Genomic DNA, 13,415 nt, shown 5'->3' with positions numbered 1-13,415 from the left:
TCATAGGAGTTATTACACGACGAATGACACAGGTGTAAAGGGCGATGGTGGCCAGGAGAATGAGAAAGCAGGTATCCTTGATTTACAGTTGGCCGCTCATGCCACGTTGCTCTGTGTGGACATGCAAATTGCAAAATCAGGACCACAGACAGGGGACTTCCCTGGTGGTCCTGTGGTTAAGACTCCACGCTCCCACGGCTGGGGGGGGGTCCAGGTTGGATCCCTGGTCAGGGAACTAGATCCCGCGTGCCGCAACTAAGACCCGGCACAGCCAAATATAGAAATATTAAAAAAAAAAAAAACCCACACAACATAAACAAAAAGTTACTAAGCCAATATATTAAGGTTCAGCTACAGTTGAATACCTTGGCGATCATCCGTTTTTTTCTTCCAAGGTCTACATGTCTGTGTCACCTTTCCCCAGACATGTAGCTGCTGCCTTCCCCTTGGGAACCAATTGTTCACGTGTCCCCTCCACATTTCCTCTATGATTATGTAGCTTCATTATCCTGCATTCCTTTCCCAAGTTGTTAAAAGTATTTTCTGTTTTTCATCAATTGTTGATAGCCACTTCTTTGACATTAATGAATCTGCAAGGGGAGGAAGGTAAGCTCAATTATTTTAGCATAAAAATAAAAGCCAGTTTTTAAAAAATTGTAATTTTGTTCTTGTTTAATATTTTCTTTTGTGTTTTTTTTTCCCAGCCAGATATTGCAATATGTTCTAATGGTCTGGTAATCAAAACCAGAATAATGATGATGCCACAGTAGACCAATGGATTGAAATAGAAGACCCCAAAGCATGTAAGAAGCATAATAGAGTACCCAGAAGTATATATAAATGCCACTCTTTTCCTCGGAGATTTTTTTTTTTTTGGCCGTACCACGTGCCTTGCAGCATCTTTCCCGACTAGGGCTTGAACCTGGGCCACTCCAGTGAAAGCCCGAATCCTAACCGCTAGCCCAGGGAAGTCCCTATAAGTGCCACTCTTGTGTGTACTATGTTTTTATATATATGGGGATATTTCTGAGCCTTCTATTGGAATGGACATCTCCTGCTCCCTATATTTGTGTTTTTTCCCTTTTTTTTTCTATATTCTTTTTTAAAATAACACAGTGTAACAGCAAAGCCACCAGAATGGCTTCCAATCTTTCCCGCCTCCTACTTCACTCCCCACCACGTAATCCCCTCTTACTTTGTAGCAGGGTTGGTCTGTGTGGCCCTAGAACAGCAGGAGTGATGGCACGTCCTCGGGTTTTAGCTCACACTCCTCTTTTGGCTCCCTCGTTCTGGGGAAGTAGGTCGTCTCGGGAGAGGACACTCAGGCGGCTCTGGAGGGGCCCCTGTGACAAGGAACTGAGACCCACAGCCAGCGAGAACCCAGGCCTGCCAACGAACAGGTAAGTGAGCTTGGAAGGGGATCTTCCCACAGCTGAACCTTCCGTGACGGCAGTTCAAGTGGCAGCTGAGCCAGAACCCAAGGGTGCCATCCAGAGTTCTAAATCTCAGGAACCGTGCGAGATAACGAATGTTTGTTGCTTTGTGCTACTCTGCCAAGTTTTGGGGTAATTTGTTACACATTAGATAATTCAACCACATAGCATATAAAATAAAATCAATAAAACTAATATGGGTGAATGATTAGTAAATCACACAATTTGACAAGTTTTGACATTTCTGTTTCATCTTAATTGTCTTCCTCAAAATTAATTCCTTTGAGTAAAACATGTGATTACCAGTGTAACTAAAGGATTATTTTCCATTTTATTGAACTCATTAAACAGTATTGCAGTGTATTTGCTTCTATTTAAAAACATGATATGACTCTGGGAAAAAAGCTACTTCAAATTAGTCTAAAAACTATTATTTCTTTCTATCAATGTGTAAAAACATGATGATTGCTTAGTAGAAGTTCATAAGAGGTGGACTGACTTAAACATATATTTAAGCATAACATTGTAAACAAACAGGTTCTTTTGAAGTCCTTGAAGATAGTTTTCTTTCTTGTGAACATCCTTCTTTATACGCCTAAGATTGTTTGCAATCTCTGTCATTATTCTTGGTAGAGTTAAACTTCAACAGAGTAACTGAATGCTAACAATTCTGAATTAGTGAAGCTCCAAATGAGGAAGCTTTATTATGTGTGAGGGTGCTGGAAAGGCTAAAACCCCAAGTTCTGAGTCAAGGCGATCGTTCTGAGCAGCCTGTGTCTCTGCCAGGGTTACAGCACCAGTGTTCTCCACGCTTCACTGAGGTTGGAATCCAGATATTGGTACTGAATTGTCTCAGTCTGGCCACAGTGGTCATTTTACTTTCCCACTCATTTTCCCTCAACTAGAATGACTAGGGATAATTGATTTTTCCATGTAGAAAAAGAATGAAAGTGAATCTCTGTTTCACAACATTGAAAAAAAAAAACAACACAAATACCCAAATGAATCAAGGGCTTATGTGTGAAAGGTAGAACTTTAAGCATTTTAGAAGCAGATGGAGAGATTATCCTTATGACCTTGGAAGAATTTCTTCATTAAAATACAAAAATCGCAAATCGCAAAGGAAAAGATTAGAAAATTTGACTACATTGTGAACTTATCTCTCTCTCTCTCTCTTTCTCTTAAGTATTATACTATGAAGAAGAATTTTTAGGGAGAGTAATGTGACTTAATAAGCTTCATTATTTTGGCAATTTTGGTGCAAATCTTAGTAATACACAGTCAGAGATCTGGCTCCAAGATCACTTTTTTTGTGTGTGTGATTCTTGGTTTTGATGGCTGTCATAGCCTTAATTTTCTCATTCATATTTTTCTTATATCCTGAATTTTCTCAATTATTGTTTTCTTTTTGTACTTTAGTATCTTTGTAAATTACATCAAAACTAAGGGGGTAGGTAATAAATAAAAAAGTTGAACAAAACATTAGATTCAGCTTATGCTGCCAACAGATAAGTATTTCTAACCTGAGCCTTCAAAACATTATAAAAATTTTATAGTAAACAATGGAAGGGCTTCCCTGGTGGTGCAGTGGGTAAGAATCTGCCTGCCAATGCAGGGGACATGGGTTTGAGCCCTGGTCCAGGAAGATCCCCCATGCCATGGAGCAACTGAGCCCGTGTGCCACAACTACTGAGCCTGCGCTCTAGGGCCTGTGAGCACAACTACTGAAGCCTGCACACCTAGCATCCCTGCTCGGCAACAAGAGAAGCCACCGCAGTGAGAAGCCCGCACACTGCAACGAAGAGTAGCCCAGCTCGCCACAACTAGAGAAAGCCCATGCGCAGCAGTGGAGAACCAACACAGCCAAAAATAAACATACAAACAAACAAATAAATAAATATTTAGAAAATGGATAATTTATGGAGACTTTCTGGCAATACTGAATGCAATACAGGTAAATCTTCTCCAACTAACTCAGTTTTGGCACATCTAAACACCCTATAATCTCAGAGACACAACACCAGACCTATCAGTCATAGATAATACTTCCTAGTTGTCTAAAGATTCAGTTTGTCAAATCATCTCGTTAATTTTTATCAGGTTGGGTCTTGCATTGCATTTCCTAAATTGGGAGAATAACAGACTCAGACTCTACCTGCACTTCCTGTAAGCTCTCTCAGAATACAAAGGAGCATGGGGGCCCCACTTTTGTTCCTCCCAATTCAATCCTGTTATGCAATGCAGAAGTTACAAAGCTTTCATCAACAATTACTGACTACTTTTTTTAAATTAATTTTTATTGGAGTATGGTTGCTTTACAATGTTGTGTTAGCCTCCACTGCACAACAAAATGTATCAGATATCATACGTATACAGATATCCGCTCCCTTTTGGACTTCCCTCCCATTTAGGTTACCACAGTGCACTAGGTAAGTTCCCTGTGCTAACAGCATGTTCCCATCAGTTGTCCATTTTATACATAGTATCAATAATGTATATGTGTCAATCCCAGTCTCCCAATTCCTCCCACCCCACCCCTTTCCCCCTTGGTATCCATATGTTTGTTCTCTGCGTCTGTGTCTCTGTTTCTGCTTTGCAACTAAGATCATCTGTACCATTTTTCTAGCTTCCACATATATGCATTAATATATGATATTTGCTTTTCTCTTTCTGACTTCACTCTGTATGACACTCTCTAGGTCCATCCATATCTCTACAAATGACCCAATTTCATTCCTTTTTATGGCTGAGTAATATTCCATTGTATATATGTACCACATCTTCTTTATCCATTCCTCTTGTCGATGGACACTTAGGTTGCTTCCATGTCCTGGCTATTGTAAATAGAGCTGCAATGAACATTGGGGTGCATGTGTTTTTTTGAATTATGGTTTTCTCTGGGTATATGCCTAGTAGTGGGATTGCTGGGTCATATGGTAGTTCTATTTTTAGTTTTTAAAAAATATTTTCCATAGTAGCTGCATCAGTTCACATTCCCACCAACAGTGCAGGAGGGTTCCCTTTTCTCCACACCCTCTCCAGCATTTATTGTTTGTAGATTTTTTGATGATGGCCATTCTAACCCATGTGAGGTGTTACCTCATTGCAGTTTTGATTTACATTTCTCTGATTAGTGATGCTGAGCGTATTTTCATGTGTTTGTTGGCCATCTGTATGTCTTCTTTGGAGAAATGTCTACTTAGGTCTTCTGCCCATTTTTTGATTGGGTTGTTTGTTTTTTTGATATTGAACTGTATGAGCTGCTCAATATATTTTGGGGATAGTCCTTCTTCAGTTGCTTTGTTTGCAAATATTTTCTCCCATTCTGAGGGTTGTCTTTTTATCTTGTTTATGGTCTCCTTTGCTGTACAAAAGCTTTTAAGTTTCATTAGGTCCCATTTGTTTATTTTTGTTTTAATTTTCATTACTCTAGGAGGTGGGTCAGAAAAGATGTTGCTGTGGTTTATGTCAAAGAGCGTTCTGCCTATGCTTTCCTCTAAGAGTTTTATAGTGTCTGGCCTTACATTTAGGTCTCTAATCCATTTTGAGTTTATTTTTGTGTATGGTGTTAGGGAGCGTTCTCATTTCATTCTTTTACATGTAGCTGTCCAGATTTCCCAGCACCACTTATTGAAGAGGCTGTCTTTTCTCCATTGTGTATTCTTGCCTCCTTTGTTGTAAATTAGGTGACCATATGTGTGTGGGTTTATCTCTGGGCTTTCTATCCTGTTCCATTGATCTATATTTCTGTTTTTGTGCCAGTACCATACTGTCTTGATTACTGTAGCTTTGTAGTATAGTCTGAAGTCTGGGAGCCTGATTCCTCCAGCTCCGTTTTTCTTTCTCAAGATTGCTTTGGCTATTCAGGGTCTTTTGTGTTTCCATACAAATTGTAAAAATTTTTGTTCTAATTCTGTGAAAAATGCCATTGGTAACTTGAGAGGGATTGCATTGAATCTGTAGATTGCTTTGGGTAGTATAGTCATTATCACAATATTGATTCTTCCAATCCAAGAATGTGGTGTATCTCTCCATCTGTTTATGTCATCTTTGATTTCTTTCATCAGTGTTTTATAGTTTTCTGAGTACAGGTCTTTTGCCTCCTTAGGTAGGTTTACTCCTAGATATTTTATTCTTTTTGTTGCAATGGTAAATGGGACTGTTTCCTTAATTTCTCTTTCTGCCCTTTCATTGTTAGTATATAGGAATGCAAGAGTTGTCTGTGTATTAATTTTGTATCTTGCAACTTTACCAAATTCATTGATTAGCTCTAGTAGTTTTCTGGTGGCATCTTTAGGATTTTCTGTGTATAATATCATGTCATCTGCAAACAGTGACAGTTTTACTTCTTCTTTTCCAATTTGGATTCCTTTTCTTTCTCTGATTGCCATGGCTAGGACTTCCAAAACTATGTTGAATAATAGTGGTGAGAGTGGACACCCTTGTCTTATTCCTTATGTTAGAGGAAATGCTTTCAGTTTTTCACAATTGAGAATAATGTTTGCTGTGGGTTTGTCATATATGGCCTTTATTATGCTGAGGTAGGTTCCCTCTGTGCCCACTTTCTGGAGAGTTTTATCACAAATGGGTGTTGAATTTTGCCAAAAGCTTTTTCTGCATCTATTGAGATGATCATATGGTTTTTATTGTTTAATTTTTTAATATGGTGTATCACATTGATTGATTTGCATATATTGAAGAATCCTTGCATCCCTGGAATAAATCCCACTTGATCATGGTGTATGATACTTTTAATGTGTTGTTGGATTCTGTTTGCTAGTATTTTGTTGAGGATTTTTGCGTCTATGTTCATCAGTGATATTGGCCTGTAATTTTCTCTTTTTGTGATATCTTTGTCTGGTTTTGGTATCAGAGTGATGGTAGCCTCGTAGAATGAGTTTGGGAGTGTTCCTTCCTCTGCGATAGTTTAGAAGAGTTTGAGAAGGATAGGTGTTAGCTCTTCTCTAAATGTTTGATAGAATTCATCTGTGAAGCCATCTGGTCCTGGACTTTTGTTTGTTGGAAGATTTTTAATCACAGTTTCAATTTCATTACTTGTGATTGGTCTGTTCATATTTTCTATTTCTTCTTGGCTCAGTCTTGGAAGGTTGTACTTTTCTAAGAATTTGTCCATTTCATCCAGGATGTCCATTTTATTGGCGTATGGTTGCTTATAGTACTCTCTTATGATCCTTTGTATTTCTATGGTGTCATTTGTAACTTCTTTTTCATTTCTAATTTTACTGATTTGTAGCCTCTCCTTTTTTTCTTGATGAGTCTGGCTAAAGCTTTATTAATTTTGTTTATCTTCTCAAAGAACCAGCTTTTAGTTTTATTGATCTTTGCTATTGTTTTCTTTGTTTCTATTTCATTTATTTCTGCTCTAATCTTTATGATTTCTTTCCTTCTACTAACTTAGGGTTTTGTTTGTTCTTTCTCTAGATGCTTTAGGAGTAAGGTTAGGTTGTTTATTTGAGATGTTTGTTGTTTCTTGAGGTAGGATTGTATTGCTATAAACTTCCCTTTTAGAAATGCTTTTGCTGCGTCCCATAGGTTTTGGGTCATCGTGTTTTCATTGTCGTTTGTTTCTAGGTACTTTTTGATTTCCTCTGTAATTTCTTCAGTGATCTCTTGGTTATTTAGTAACATATTATTTAGCCTCCATGTGTTTGTATAATTACTACTTTTATTGTCATTCCCATGTGGGAGTTCTGAAAGACTGTTTGAAATTAATTCAAGAAACAGAGGATAGTATAGGAAGTGCAGCCTTCTGTATTAAACAAAGAATAAGAGAAAAATATTCACTCCTATCAAAGGTGCAAAGCAATAGAGAATCAACACAAATAAAACAGGCGCCAGCCAGAAAGCCTGTAGGAAAGGGAAAGGAGATCAAAATCAGGTTCTTTAGAGGTGAATGGTATCAAGAAAACACAATGTTATTTGCAACAGAATTTTTTAAAAAGAAAGATAAGCTGGAATAGCCTATTAGCCAGACACTTCTTCACAAACTAAGTTCTGGATAGTGGTTCCGTTTGTAAGGACTCCAGCAGTACTGTATACAGCACTGAGCAGGAGAGTTCCACAAAAATGCTTGCCACTGTCACATTCAGGCCAACCCAAATCATCCACAGTCAAGTAATCCCTACAACCTCATTCACTGAAAAACCATGAACGTCTCATATTTTTTTCTCATAAAAATATAGATGAGATGGATTATAGCTGAAGGTATATTAGAAAAATTCCAGATGGCTTTTTTTTTAGCTTTTTATTTTTATTGTTCTCCTTGGCTCTTCAATTTTAGTGTTAATTTATTGAATTATGGTCAGAAAATCTGTACCTTTATTTATTTATTTATTTATTTATTTTTAAAACATCTTTATTGGAGTATAATTGCTTTACAATGGTGTGTTAGTTTCTGCTTTATAACAAAGTGAATCAGGTATACAGATTGCTTTATACATTTTTAAAAATCACAGTTAATTAATGTCATTTTAGCATTTGAGAAAATTTCAACCCTAGGTGAGAAGCCCATATCATTCTAAACTTCTTCATACCCCTCAGAGACCTAAGTATTTTACATGAATATCACTCTATTACAAAAGTATAAAATGATATACTACTTTGACACTGAAAAAGTGAAATGTCTAATTAAAGAATATATTCAAGATGTATGATGACATCTGCCAGAAAACATAAGAATTTCCTAAATTTAATGCACTATTATAGATTGTACCAATTGATCATATTAGCATAAATGTCAAAGTAGGATTCTGAACACCTGAAAGTCATATTGCTTTGGGAGAGAAGAAAATAATTAGTGACTTGTGCTCCTGTGGTGATCATTATGGTGGTTTGCAAATTCCATGCTGTCTCTTTTTCAACACATGGCTTGTATTTCCTGTGCACTTGGAATTAGGTTGTATTTCCTGTGCCCTTGGAATTAGGTGTGGCAGGTCATTCCTCTGCTACAGAAAGTGAAAGCTCCACAGGGCAGTGTCTACTCCACCACATCCGGTTTTCCTCTTGCTTGGAAATTCACAATATTTGAGATGGCAGCCTCTCAGCCACTGGGACCCCTGAGGGATTATCAAAGGCAGAGTCCTGCTTCCAACCTGCAATAGAAATAGAGCATGAACAAGAAATAAGTAAAATGTGTGCTTTAAGCCACTGAGATTTTGGAGTTTGCCACTGTGTCACAACCTACCTACCTGTCACAATACCACATACAAAGGTATACAAGAATCATATCATGAAGAGTGAAATCAAGACAGGTTGTCGGCCTCAATTCTGTTTTGTTCTATCAAAAGAACCACTAGCAGTTGCCAGGAGAAAGCTATCCCAAATTGTGTCCATTATATGAAAATTATAAACGTGTGGCTGGAGAAGTAGGGGTAGATGGTGTATCTTATAACACATAGTAGCCGGAAGAATACCAGCCATGTCGGCAGCCTAGTGTGCATTTATTTATATTAAATGAAGAGGAAAAATACTAGGTGATTATTTTTTAAAGTAATTTATTCCCATTCCATTTGGGCTCTGATATTTATCTGCCTGACCAGAAATGAGCCAGGGCAGCAATTTGGGAGTTCTTTTTTTTCTCTATTTTTAAAATTCAGTTTATATTATAGATACCATTGACTTCCGTTAAAAGTTTTATTATTTTTCTAATTTTAAGAGGGAAAGAATCTTATTGATCTTGTTCAAAGCCATGTCCCTGGTACTTAGAATAGTGTACAGAATAAGTAGACCAAAGATAGTTTTTGAATGAATGAATGAATCTATGTTTTTGCTAGAAGTTTTTATTATCTGCAAGGTCAATATTAGTTAACAGTCTGATGTGGCTCTCCCAAAACTCAGGTATCATTTTGAATTTCAATAATAGAAGTATCAGGTCTAGGACAAATGGAAAATATAATTCATTCTACTCTTCTTAGCCTTCTGGAGTATAATATTTAGTTAATTCTATTATCACACACCAAGACAGGTATTGATAAGTTCTACTGCAGAGCTTCCTTAACTTGTTTTTGACACCATGGTGACCCCAGAACATGATAATATTTGTAGAATACAAGTGGGTAAATAAAAGCCTTCCTGGGCCACTCTTAGGGCCGAAGGACTAAAACGCTGTGAGGAACTAACATATTTCTCTTAGAGGATCCTTTATTACTAACAGAAGTTGTTTAAATGCTGATAATGAAAGAGTGTTTATATGACAAGGGAGAGAGAGTTTCTTTAATTCTAAAAAACGACCGCAGTACACAGGAGAGAACATGAAAATGAATATGGTGCTTTCTTTCTCACATACACCACAGCCAGGACACCCAGAGAAAATGATGGTATTTTGGCACATTTGAAATGCAGCTCAGCTCCGTTGCATCAGGAGACCCACTGGAATGGACGGAGGAGCTTGAAGGCACAGTATAATGGTTATTCTAGTCACAGCTAATTCAGGACCTCCCGTGTCAGGCACTTTGCATACATTGAACGTATGGAATCCATCTGAGATGGGTATTATTTCTTGTACCTTTTCATTACGGAAACTGAAGCTTAGAGACATGTAATGTTACATCCAGGTCCGTGTAAGTGGGAAACGGCACAGCCAGGTTTGAATCTAGGACTGAGCCCAAATCCTATGTTCTTTTCTCTGCAAACAGGGAGACAGAAAGGGCTTATGTGTCCATAACTGTCTTCAGATGTTAAGGGACTCTTGTGTGGCAGAGAGAGTAGAAGTTTCTGATGTTCCAAGAGGTCAATCTAGTACTTACGAGTGGAATTGTGAAGGAAGACAGACTCGACTTCAGAATAAGGAAGAAATGGTTATCTATGAAGGTAGACTTTCCCATCCAGATGGTGTTTAGCAAGCGATTACTTCTTAGGGAGTTTTAGAGGAGACTCCTGCTTGGACGACCTCTGCTTTACCTCCAACTTCAAGAGTATGACGGTATAGTATGTAAAAAGCACGAGAAGATTCTGTTAGAGATACTGTTTCTCTTACATGAATTTTCTTAGGCGGGATTTGTATTTTGGACTAACTATTAATATATGTGAATGAAAGCCCATTTCCATGAGAGAAGGTTCAGTCGTTTTCCTAAGAGTTTACAAGTGCCTTTCTTAGAAAACTGCCCTGTTATTTTGAAGCTTCCAGAACCTGGTCAGAAATACATTCATTCTGAAAAATCAAAATATAATCTCAAGCATCCACCATCAACAGGATTGGAATAGAACAAAGAGAATCTATTACTTTCCTCGATCCTTCCCAAAGTGAACGGACATCGGTTAACAAGAAATCTTAGAATCCATAGATTGTCCTACTTTGGGGAATGGTTTAAGCAGTTTTTAACGTGGTCTTGTTGGTGTGTGTGTGTGTAAGATGTATTTATTTTCAGATTTCCTCCGATGCCTTACTGCTTTTTTTTAAGGGGAATAATACCCCTTTCCTTTTCCCACCCCTTCCTTCCCAAATACACTTCCAGTTTCTGCTTTAGAATAGCAACTACTCTTATAAAGCAAGGATTCTCTAGGAAGAATATTTTCATCCTTGAGAGAGCACAGGAGGACTAACATAAAGCATTTGCCCCTGAACGGGATAGAGAGATTGCAGAGCTGGGCCATACCCCGGCTGCCTTTGCCCCCTCTCTCTCCTTCTACTCTTCACTTCCTTTAGGCCAGGCCAGTTGGTGCCCCACTGACCCTCCAGTACTGTGAGGAGTCTGGGGTGATTTTGGAACTGCAACTGTATCGCCTTGATTTTTTATTCCCCAAACCAAAGGTGATGAAGAGACAAACCAAAGCCATCACAGGGAAGGAAATTCTAGATAAGAAGGTCAACTTTCAGTCACTTGCAAACCATCTCCCTTTTCCTTGGTTAAAGGCACCTTTCATTATGAGGAAGGAAGAAAGGTTGAAGGCAGAGGGAAAGTCTTGTGGATCTGGATTCCAGAGAATTCTGTCGTTAATAGCATTGATTATTTGGTAAATGAAGGCGAGCCCATACATATCAATAAAATTTGCTGAAAGATGTCTACCTAGATGAAATATCTGTGTAATTTATCGCCTGTGCCATCCTTCCTACTATTTTTAAAAAGCCTATTATGTACCTAATAGGTGATCGACAAATTCTTGTTGAATAAAAACAAATGATATTATATGTTTGGGAGATAATGATGACACAGGCCATTGTAGTTTCATAATCTTTGATATCCATATCTTGAGACAATTGCTTGAGAGGTGAAACCATCTTAAAACTGAAGTTCTTTCCGTTCAGTAGATCCATCAGTGAGGAGCTAAGACAGACTCAACACATACCTAATTTTGCTTCATAACAATAGGGCCAGTGACAGTTTCTTCTTTGATGAGCCCAGAAGATAACATAACATTTAAGAGAATATTTTCAGGATTCAGACTGCTAGACTACAGCTCCATCACTTACCTGCTTTGTCACCTTGAACAAGTTTCTTACCTAGCTTCCCTCATCTGTAAATTGGAGGTAACTCCTAGGGCTACTGGGAGGATAAATGGGATAAATCTTTTAAGATTACTTAATCTTTTACTTAGCATAGGGCCTGACACACAATAAGTAGTAAATGAATGTTAATTATTATTCTTATCATCATTAATCTATCATTATATAGAATAAAAGGACATATGTACACAGGGAAGTGTAACACTAATAAATAAGAAGGTCATTTGGCTTTCATGTCTGTACACTTAAATTTTCTTGAGGTTTTAGATTACTGTGTACTGTTTTTGTTTTCTAGTTTTGTACATGTTTGAATAGTTACAGAACAGTAAACTACTAAATACTACCACTCTATAGAAATATATGCAACATGGTCACATGCTTTGTTAAGTATCGCCAAGCTAAGCCTATTCAATTATTTTCTCCCTCAAAGTACTTTTATGTTTTAAACAAGTGCTCCTATGAAGCCTGGGCAGAGTTCAGAATATTTGCCTAGAAGGTAAAGAAGAATCCTATGTAAATAGAGTTGGAAACCTCTTTGAATTGAGCTGACAGTTCAGTACCTTAACATGAACAATCTTCCAAAAAGTTATTCAAGTTCAAGGCAATCCCTGATTAATTAGTTCAATTACTATTATGTGGGCCAAGGAATGAGGTTACATGCATCCTCATGGAGCGAGCAGTGTCATTTGTTATTAGTTTTCAGACTCCTTCAGTCAGCTTTCCACCGGAATTTTTTTTTTTTAACAGCATTTAAATTTAACTTCTTGTTCACCTTTCTTACTACTTGTTTTTGTCTAGCATGATATTTAGGCCTTCAGGTGCATATGAATTATTTATGCACCCGTATGATTTTCTTTCTACGTATCCTCACTGTGTTTTAAGTGAAAAGTTATGAAGGAATATTAAATAAGATGAGAGCAAAACCAAGGGAAATGCGATACAGTTGTGTGTGTGTACTGATAACGCCAGCCAACGAGTGTTGCTGGGCTCAGCCGGACAAAAAAAAAAACCGAACAAACAAATATGAGATATTCTGTAGCTGCCTTCGCTGGTTGTTCGTTTTATATCACCCTAAGGCAAGATTATTTCCTAGAAGACACCATTCTGTAATAGAACCCGTTCTCACCTCGAATCTCCATAGCCCCCTGCTCCAAATACCAGGTAATTTTACTAAATCATAATACATTTTGTTAGCAGTGTGGGGAAAGGAGCTAAATGAATGTTGGATCATCTATTACGCCAGTGGATAAATTACCAAGTGCCATTTCTCCAGATCAAATGCATTTGCAAAGCAAACCCTGCAGTAGCTTGCAAAAAAGCAGACATTGCTAGACTCATATTTTACGTTCATTTTAAGTCATAAATCTTTAGAGTGCCTTTTAAGTCCACAGATACTATTATGTATGTCTTTCCATGCTGTTCACAGAGAGTAGAAGAATTTGCTACACTTGCACTCTTCTATCTGAACAATTCATATCCTTCGCAGGCCTTTCTCAAATACCCATCTCTCTTAATCTTCT

The 13,415-nt window shown here is 37.7% G+C and overlaps 1 long non-coding RNA gene across 6 annotated transcripts in view; it reads left to right on the top strand.

Moving 5' to 3' along the window:
* The window catches only part of LOC309633379, a 95,748-nt gene that overhangs the window by 19,760 nt on the left and 62,573 nt on the right, over positions 1 to 13,415 (top strand). For 4 of the 6 annotated variants that reach the window (XR_014247475.1, XR_014247476.1, XR_014247477.1 and 1 more), the window contains exons 3-4: positions 709 to 803; positions 1,299 to 1,400. This is a non-coding gene — a long non-coding RNA (uncharacterized lncRNA). Of the gene's footprint in view, positions 1 to 708; positions 804 to 1,298; positions 1,629 to 13,415 lie in introns of those variants that run through there. The other 2 variants (XR_014247479.1, XR_014247480.1) reach the window with 2 other exon arrangements.

Source organism: Balaenoptera borealis (assembly GCF_965194805.1).
Source record: "Balaenoptera borealis genome assembly, chromosome: 8".
NCBI lineage: Eukaryota > Metazoa > Chordata > Mammalia > Artiodactyla > Balaenopteridae > Balaenoptera > Balaenoptera borealis.
The sequence above is the reverse complement of the archived record's forward strand: the minus strand, read 5'-3'. Positions and strand labels throughout refer to the sequence as shown.